The sequence below is a fragment of the Haliotis rubra genome, unplaced genomic scaffold (assembly GCF_003918875.1).
Source record: "Haliotis rubra isolate DU_JTF1 unplaced genomic scaffold, ASM391887v1 Scf84, whole genome shotgun sequence".
NCBI lineage: Eukaryota > Metazoa > Mollusca > Gastropoda > Lepetellida > Haliotidae > Haliotis > Haliotis rubra.
In genome coordinates this window covers 101,664-111,853 of record NW_025767568.1, presented here as the reverse complement: position 1 = coordinate 111,853, position 10,190 = coordinate 101,664, and the positions used below count along the sequence as shown (strand labels likewise).

Below are 10,190 nucleotides of genomic sequence, written 5' to 3'. Positions count from 1 at the left end.
GCAGTACACATGCCACCACTCATTTTCTCCTCCAGGGGACAAAGCAACTGGGGGTGCTTCTATATTAGCCAGAAATAATGTCATTCATAGTGACATTCCCCTAAATACTAATCTTCAAGCCGTAGCTATCCGCATTACTTTGCACATTGCATTTACCTTGTGCTCACTGTACATTCCACCTTCATCTGCTCTTCACCAATCTGATCTTCAGAATCTATATGATCAACTACCTAAGCCCTGTATCATCATGGGCGATTTGAACGGGCACAACCCTCTATGGGGCAGTACAAGTACAAGCAATAAAGGTAAAGTAATTGAAGATTTTATTTCTGATAATAATTTATGTGTGTTTAATGATGAATTAAGCACCTATTTGCACCCTGCTACAGGAACCTATTCTTCACTTGATCTGTCCCTCGCAGATGCGAATATTTACAACGAGTTTGAATGGTCTGTTCATGATGACCTTTGTGGAAGCGATCACTTCCCTACTGTCCTGAAAGCTATCAGACCGGATGATGATTCCCCTTCATCACGGTGGAATTTCTCCAAGGCCAACTGGTCCTTATTTGAAATAATGTGTGTGGACAAATTAATACCGGACAACTTTAATAATGTATCAGATCCAATTCAGCTGTTTTCCGCTGAACTGAATGAAATTGCTGACCAAACAATTCCTAAGTCCTCTGCAAATCCTCACATTCGTAAACCATGGTTTAACAACGAATGCAAACAAGCCAGGAAATGTAGGAAGAAGGCAGAAAAATATTTTTGCCGACATCCTACTGTTCATAATTTGAACAATGTTAAAATTACCAGTGCCAAGGCACGACGGGCATATAAGCAAAACAAGCGCCATTCTTGGAGAAACTATGTCTCCAAAATTAATTCGCGCACACCCATGTCTAAGGTGTGGAACATGGTTCAGAGAATAAAAGGCAAAGGCTCCAAATCTGCTGTTCATCATCTTAAAGATGGTGACAATTTAATAACTGACAAATGCAACATTGCAAATAAAATTGGCGAAACTCTTGCCAAAAATTCATCATAGGCAAATTATGTCCCTGAGTTTCAGAGATATCAGAAACAACAGGAAAAGAAAAAACTTAATTTCGACTCCAATAACGGTGAAGATTATAATGAAGTGTTTTCATTACATGAGCTACATACTGCTCTTGAGCAAGCTCATGACACTGCAGCGGGTGATGATAATATACATTACCAGCTATTGAAACACTTACCGGAACCATGTCTGATGACACTTTTAGATATATTTGACAAAATATTGACGTCTGGAGAATTTCCTCCTTCATGGCGTAATGCCATTGTAGTCCCAATACCAAAACCTGGCAAGGATCATACTGATCCGTCTAATTATAGACCGATCTCTCTAACTAGCTGTGTCTGTAAAACCATGGAACGTATGGTGAATAATAGATTAACTTGGTATCTTGAAACCAATAACCTCATAACAAATATTCAATGTGGTTTCAGATAAAATCGTAGTACCATTGATCATCTGGTACGCTTAGAATCCTTTGTTAAAAATGCAATCGTCAATAAACAACATGCTGTATCAATTTTCTTTGATCTTGAGAAAGCTTATGATACAACCTGGAAGCATGGCATTTTGAAGGATTTACATGATTTTGGTTTAAGGGGTCGTTTACCTCTTTTTATTTCACAGTTTTTAACCGACAGGCAATTTCAAGTCCGAGTGGGTTCTACCCTGTCTGACCATTACAATCAGGATCAGGGTGTCCCACAAGGCAGTATTTTGTCTGTAACATTGTTTAGCATTAAGATCAACAGTTTATCCAAGGTTTTAAATGATTCAATTGATGGATCACTTTTTGTGGATGATTTTAATATTTCTTGTCGCGGCAAGAATATGCATACCATTGAACGGCAACTACAGTTGTGTTTAAACAAAATACATAAATGGTGTCTTGAAAACGGCTTTAAATTTTCTAAATCAAAAACTAATTGCATACATTTCTGCCGTAAATATAAACCACATAAAGACCCAGAACTGTTTTTAAATGGCACTCCAATCAAAGTTGTAAAAGAGGCCAAGTTCTTAGGTCTCATTTTCGACTCCCATTTAACTTTTCTTCCGCATATCAAATCCCTGAAAACTAAATGCCTGAAGGCACTCGATTTATTAAAAGTCGTGTCTAATTCAAGGTGGGGAGGGGATCAAGCTACGCTCCTACACCTTTACAGATCACTTGTCCGCTCGAAGCTTGATTACGGCTCTATCGTATATGGTGGGGCCTGCAAAAGCAACCTCAAACTACTTGATTCTATCCATCACCAGGGTCTAAGACTTTGTCTTGGGTCTTTCAGAACCTCTCCCATTGACAGTCTCTACGTTCAGGCCGATGAGCCATCTTTAAAACTTCGCCGTATCAAATTGTCCCTACAATATATCACAAAGTTATATTCTAATGAATCCAAACCTGCTCACACTTGCGTTTTTAATCCTCTTTATGAGGATTTGTATAATAAAAAGCCTTCACTTGTCCCACCTCTTGGGATAAGAATCCAACAATATATTTCTGCTGCTGGCATTGACTTGGAGAATATATCTCCTTCCCGTCTTCTTTCTTCTCCTCCTTGGCAATTGGTTAGGCCACAAGTCGACCTAACACTCACTAAATTTAAAAAATCAGAAACTAATGACTGACAATATAAACAAGAATATAATCAATTAAAAAGTAAATATAATACATATAAATCCTTATTTACAGATGGGTCCAAGGATGGTGGCGCGGTTGCTTGTGCCACTGTCATTGGGTCCAAAACAATCTCTTCCAGATTACCCACTGACAGTTCCATTTTCACAGCAGAAGCAAACGCAATCCTAACAGCTCTCAAATATATAAATAGACACCCTAAATATAAACAATACATAATCTTTTCTGACTCTCTGTCTTGCCTTCAGGCTATTAAAAATATTTCTTGTAAACATCCACTTTTAATATAAAAATTATAGAATTATATAATGATCTTGCAACTGGCCAATGCGACATCGTCCTCTGTTGGTTACCCAGTCACGTTGGTATTTCTGGGAATACAATGGCCGATCTTGCTGCAAAGGCAGCACTCAACAAGTCTGTGACACCACTCTTATTCCTTACTCTGATTACAAAGCAAGCATTAGAACCTACATCCGTGATCTGATGCAGAAGAAGTGGGACACCCAAGTAGGTATAAATAAATTACATGAAATAAAACCCTATATTGGTTACACCTACTTGGGTTGTCAGTCCAGATTTGAAGAGGTCATCATACGACGATGTCGTATTGGCCACACTAGATATACTCATGAGTACCTATTAAAAGGTGAGGATCCTCCATTTTGTATCCCTTGTGATGAAAGAATCACGGTCAAGCATGTCTTGCTTGACTGTGTTGAATATTCCATCACAAGGGATATTTATTTCAAAGTAAAAACTATGAAGGATCTTTTTAGTCATATAAGTTCTCATTTAATTATTGCCTTTTTAAAAAAATTAGACTTGCTAACTGATTTGTAAATAGATAGATATTTTATTATTGGTAGTTTAAATTAGTAACTGAGATTGTTAGTGGCTGTACCCTCAAAGGGGGTTGAAGTAGCGTAAAATTATTGTCCTCCTGAGAGGGTACGTAAGTCCCAAAGCATTCAAACTAAATTTAAATATACCATTAGTTTTAATCGTAGAATATGTGTTATTTTAACTTATGGCTAATTTGTCAAAACTTGCTGACGGCTGAAGGGATGGTGTAAATCCAGCTAGGGTCCATGCAGGAAGCAAATGTACTGTAAGTCCCCATGGTCCCTAGTATGGTGATCTACCTTCAGTTGTTAGCGATCTATAGCCCATTTTTATATTGTGTTGTCCCCCATAGTTATAGTGTTTTAGATTCAGTTACTAGTTTTACGTATATATCTGTGATGATCTAGTTGTTTTACTGTCCTTCGTTGGCAGAATTTTATAATTTCACTTAAATTGTTGATCTATTTATAACTTGCTTTAGTCACGATATGGCTGAAATATTGCCGATGTGACTTAAAATCTTAACTCACTCACTCACTGTGCCTTCCCCTGGGGCAAGTCCCATCTCCAGTATGGTTGGTTTCACTACCGGAGGAAGGCTGACTGGGCTGCGGAAGTGAATCTAAACTTTCCTTTTGGCTGTCTGTAACCCAGTGAAAAACCAGCTTCGGGGGGTCAGCCCTAACTGGGTGATGCACGTTTGGTTCAGGGAATATAATTCCCCTATCTAGGCCCACCACGGAGAGGCGTACATCATCAGGCCCCCATTATTATTATTATTATTATTATTATTACCTATTACATGTACATGTGTGCATAGAATGGCCATAAAGAAGCAATAAAAATATAAAATATGAACACTTCAGGCGGTTCAATCCCATTTGTCAGACGTGCCATTTGTCAGACGGCCCAATTATCAGACACACCAGTCAAGTGTGACCAGTGCCTGGACTTACCCACTAATTAATGAGCTGCTCCAAACTGTGAACAGAGTAGGCTACTCCCCGCTCTCAAGTTCGTTAAGTGATACAGATTAACCAGATTATGATTATATTTGTAATTTGCTTTTGATCAGTGTGACGGGTTGCATGTGTTGTAGTAACGAAATTTGGAGTAGTTTGTTCAACGATATGGAATACAGGAAGTACGTGAGGCTCAGTAAAGATTAATCAATAGGTTTTAACTGAATTTGTTTTGCATTATTTTATTACTTAAATGGATTAAGCTTCTCCAAAACATAAGTATAATCTCACATGTACTATATAACATGATCTCTTAAGTCAGTAAGATATCGCTGTAATGGCTGGTATACGCAGAGTTGAATGCATTGAGTCTCAGAGAGGAACCCCACAAGTACTTCTTGATGGCTTCACCTACTCTAAGGATAGAACCAGAGGCCAGACCACACACTGGAGATGTATCATCAAGACATGCCGAGGGAAATGTTCCACTGTTGCGGACTTCCTGAAAGATTTCTCGCACCACTGCCATCCGCCTAGAGATCCGACTCAAGTCCAATTTGTTAGCAGTTTGCGGGAACGGGCCAGAGACGATGTACCCACTTGTCTTCGCCCTGCTGCCCAACCGACAACATACGCCAGGCTGTTCACGCTGCTGAAGACAGAGGTGCAGCAGATTCTCAAGGCCGTTTGGAGGAAGATCTAGGCTTAGCTATACAGTACAAGGAAGATCCCCAAGTGCAGAGTTGGACCGAGGACAAACAACAATTGGAGGGATTTCATGCTCGTGTGAACAGAAGTCTATAACATCAGCACCCAAACCTGTACCGATTTGTGGACCTGATCCAAGCCATAGAGACATCGGAAGGCGCTAAGCTAACGCAGATTGACTTTGGTGCCGCTACCTTACCCAGGAAGAAGGTTTACATAGAGTCTGAGGGGAGACTGCTCCGATTGAAAGAGAAGCTGACAAGTGGCCAGAAGACATCTGTTCAATTCCTGGATGCTGTTGGACACCTATTGAACCTGGACTGACAATATTGAACTCTACTTAAGAAATACAGTTCGCTCTACCACCATGTATAGTGTAATAAAACACACTTTCGCCCTGAACTATTATAGTTAAAGTACGAGGACGCTTGCGTCCGAGTGCTTTAACGTTATAATAGTTCAGGGCAGAAAATAAACGACGGTGTCGGTGACCTAAATTAAGAATCCTCGCACAGGGCTAACTGGCGCACTGTTCTATTGATGTGTCTGCCCCCCTACGTTAAGACGAACGTTACCAGAAGAAAACAAATGATAACAGTTTGATGACGGTTTACATTCGGATTAAATATCTTCTCTGAATTATTTTAATTACATCTGTCATTAACGTAAACCATATGGGGCAATATGAACGTCGCATTTCTACTGCCAACGTAAGTTTAGATCAGTGCATCCAGATGAAGCTGAGTAGTCAAGCGACATTCCACGATTGCATTGTGGGAATGTAGACAATGCGAACGTTACCGTGTCGCCGAAAGCTTGTGAGTCGAATTGACACATTTTAACCGTCGTAAAACATAAACGTAATGTTTCCACCAGTGATGTTAGCTGCGTGAAGCAACTGCAAACCAAGAAACGGGATGCAACGGAGTAGTTTACTGTAGGAGGCCGTACGAGGCGATGACAACTGACATGCATCGTGACGTCGCTTACATTGTGACGTAATGTAACACGGTTCGATTACGAGGGGCATACTAGAATGGCGCAGTGACGGGATAACGTCATTCAATTGTTACGTCATCAAAAAACTATACCTTTATTGTCTGATAATGTATCTTTTTTTCGATTGTTCTAACCGCTAGGCATCTTAGAATCTAATATAATCAGTTCTGGCTGATTTCATACTGATTTGCTTACTTGTACTGGATGTGGTCATTATTTTGATTGTTATTATTATATATATTATATATATTAAAAAGTCTTCCCTGATTTCTTACATTTCTGATTTCTGTTATTTGTTTTATGGGCCATTCCTATTAACTCATTAAGAGGTAACAGTCAGGGTATTAGCTGTGCACTCAACCAGATAGTTTGTTGTTTTAACCTGTCTGACAAATGGCACATCTGACAAATGGGAGGATACCCTTCAGGCTGTTGCTTTTCCGAGTAGAGGAAGGTAAACAGACCAACCCCTATTCCGCATGTCAACTGTTTGAAGATACCTGTGGTCATCAGTAAAACAATACAGCGCTAACTATTAAATACTATGGTCAAATTAAATTACTGGGCGGAAGTACATTTTAAAAAAATTACACAAAAGCACCCAATCAGCTGTCAGATGATTCAGTCTGTGCTGAAGGTTCGGGAATACGGATTCTGATTTGGTATAGTGTAACCTGGAGGTGACGTTTCGATCGTTTTTTTATTTCTCTTGAACGACAAATTAAGTGTGATATTGGATTTTAAATATAATCTCACCCTCGTGTCTAGTGAGTGAGTTTTCTCACTTTTATCAACTCGTGGATATATATTTGATATTAAAACACACTCGGGTGATATTCTCTATAGACCACATCACAGCGTCTCATCGCGAAAAGAATGGTCGAACAAAATGTTTTCATGAACAAAAATTCTTTATTTCAGTCTCCTGATGTCAGCATCTTTGGGATCTCTTCCTCGGCGTCATGTCACTGATTTCTGTAACCCTGGAGATGTATTCCTGCAGGGCCTTTCAACATCACTTTGCGTTTAGCTCGAAACATCTTAGAACGGCCTGAACACAAAGAGTGAGTGAGAGAATGAGCGATGAAAAATGAATTAGTAAAAAGGTAAATACACAATGCATTTTGTTTAGGTGCCACTGCCAGGACAAGATGAAAATTGTCTTCACATTTTCACAAAACCCGGTGTCATGGCAATATGATAGTGATTCATAAAGGCAGTGGGGTAGCCTAGTGGTTAAAGCGTTCGCTCGACAGGCCGAAGACCCGCGTTCAATTCCCCACATTTGTGTACCCCGCCGTGATATTGCTGGAATAGTGCTAACAGCAGCGTAAAACTTAACTCACTCACTTACACTCACTCACTCATACATTTTAGTGATATCTTGTCGCTTTTCGTACATACCTGCAGGTGGTGGTCGTCTGTAGGACTCAACCTCAGGACTGATCATGAACATGGACTCTGAAAAACAAACAAACCTGCATCAGCACAAGTACTGATACACCTATCCTCGACACCAAACTGTGTACCTAATATCTAGTTAGGATATATGTGAAGAATATTTTCTCAAAATCGCCCGCCATGTTGTTCGATCTATTGGCAGAGGGATCCACAGTTATGCGGCTTAGTGAACCAGATAATATCATTACACAGTACCTGTCCGATGTATTGTGTAGTTCACGGAGACACGTGGAGTATCGTCTGTATAGTGTCTCTGGGGACTAAAGGGGCAGATAAGTGTCCCCAATAATGTTCTACTCACTATCGATTTTCACAATGTTTGGAAGGATATGATTATTAACAGAGATTAATTATGGCTGTGTCCACGAACGGTGTTGAAGAACCGTAACATTATTGCATGGTGGTGTGTGGAGGTGGTGTAACTCCAGCTAAGGTACTGTAAGTCCACGTGGCCCGATCTCGTGTTGGCGATCTGGAGCCCGTTTTTATGTTGTATTGTCCCAAATCGTCATAGAATTGTTAAGTTAAATGCTAGTTTAAATGTCTCGAATTGTGATAATCTAGTAATTTTACTGCCCTTTGTCGGCCGAATTTATATTCACATATTATCTATTGTTAATGTATTACCTGCTTTGGTCACGATATAGCTGAAATATTGCGGATGTGACTATAATTTTTAACTCGCTCACTCACTCCACTCACACCATTCACTATCCTAGGACGCACACTGGGCCAGGACACTGAAATAACCGAAACATACAAGCAGGTAAACATATGTTTTTCATACTTTTCTTTTTTGTTTGTTGTTTAACACCGCTCTCAGCAATACTACAGCAATATTGCGGCAGTCTGTCAATAGTCGAGTTTGGACGAGAGTGAGTGAATTTAGTTTTACGCCGCACTCAGCAAAATTCCATCTATAATCTGAGGTCTGTAAATGATCGAGTCTGGACCAGACAATCCAGTGATCAACAGCATTGGCATCGATCTACGCAATTGGGATATGATGACATGTGTCAACCAAGTCAGCGAGCCTGACCACCCGATCCCGTTAGTCGCCTCTTACGACAAGCATGGGTTACTGAAGATCAAAAACATTGCAGTGACTGACGTTATGTGCATCGATCTACGCAAATGGGATACCATGGCATGCATCATGCAAGTGAGTCTGATCACTCGATCCCGCTAGGCGCCTCTCACGAGCGTGTGTTGCTGAAGACAGGTATGTATTCTTGTGGTATCGAGATTATCGATTATTGTGATATCGATAGATGTTTTGTCCACTCTTTGACGGTTCCGGTTCATTGTGGAGATGGTGTAAATCCAGCTTGGGTCCATGCAGGCAGGAAAGGTACTGTAAGTCCTTTTTGACCCAATGTGATAACACTAACAAAACTAAGGGAACTAAAACGAAGATAAATGCTGGTAACATTAATTCGGGGCGTGTATAAATCAATATCAGGTGTGTCCAATATGTCCACTGTGTCCACTGTGTCCACTATGTCCACTATGTCCACTGTGTCCACTATGTCCACTGTGTCCACTGTGTCCACTGTGTCCACTATGTCCACTATGTCCACTGTGTCCACTATGTCCACTGTGTCCACTATGTCCACTGTGTCCACTGTGTCCATTATGTCCACTATGTCCACTGTGTCCACTGTGTCCACTATGTCCACTGTGTCCACTATGTCCATTATGTCCACTGTGTCCACTGTGTCCACTGTGTCCACTATGTCCACTGTGTCCACTATGTCCATTATGTCCACTGTGTCCACTGTGTCCACTGTGTCCACTATGTCCATTATGTCCACTGTGTCCACTGTGTCCACTATGTCCATTATGTCCATTATGTCCACTGTGTCCACTGTGTCCACTGTGTCCATTATGTCCACTATGTCCACTGTGTCCAATATGTCCACTGTGTCCACTGTGTCCACTATGTCCACTATGTCCACTATGTCCACTGTGTCCACTATGTCCACTGTGTCCACTATGTCCATTATGTCCACTGTGTCCACTATGTCCACTGTGTCCACTATGTCCACTGTGTCCACTGTCCAATATGTCCACTGTGTCCACTATGTCCACTATGTCCACTGTGTCCACTATGTCCACTGTGTCCACTATGTCCACTGTGTCCACTATGTCCATTATGTCCACTCTGTCCACTGTGTCCACTATGTCCAATATGTCCACTGTGTCCACTATGTCCACTATGTCCACTGTGTCCACTGTGTCCACTATGTCCACTGTGTCCACTATGTCCACTGTGTCCACTATGTCTACTGTGTCCACTAGGTCCACTGTGTCCACTGTGTCCACTATGTCCACTGTGTCCACTGTGTCCACTATGTCCATTATGTCCACTGTGTCCACTGTGTCCACTATGTCCACTGTGTCCACTATGTCCACTGTGTCCATTATGTCCACTATGTCCACTGTGTCCACTATGTCCACTGTGTCCACTATGTCCACTGTGTCCATTATGTCCATTATGTCCACTGTGTCCACT

General features: G+C 40.9%; 1 long non-coding RNA gene across 1 annotated transcript; it reads right to left on the bottom strand.

Annotated features, from left to right (window-relative positions):
- Window positions 1-7,113: 7,113 nt before the first annotated feature.
- Window positions 7,114-7,682, bottom strand: LOC124262461. The gene is made up of 2 exons (XR_006894596.1): window positions 7,619-7,682; window positions 7,114-7,265 (listed from the first exon to the last, which is right to left on the bottom strand). It is a non-coding gene; the product is annotated as an uncharacterized LOC124262461 (long non-coding RNA).
- Window positions 7,683-10,190: the final 2,508 nt, after the last annotated feature.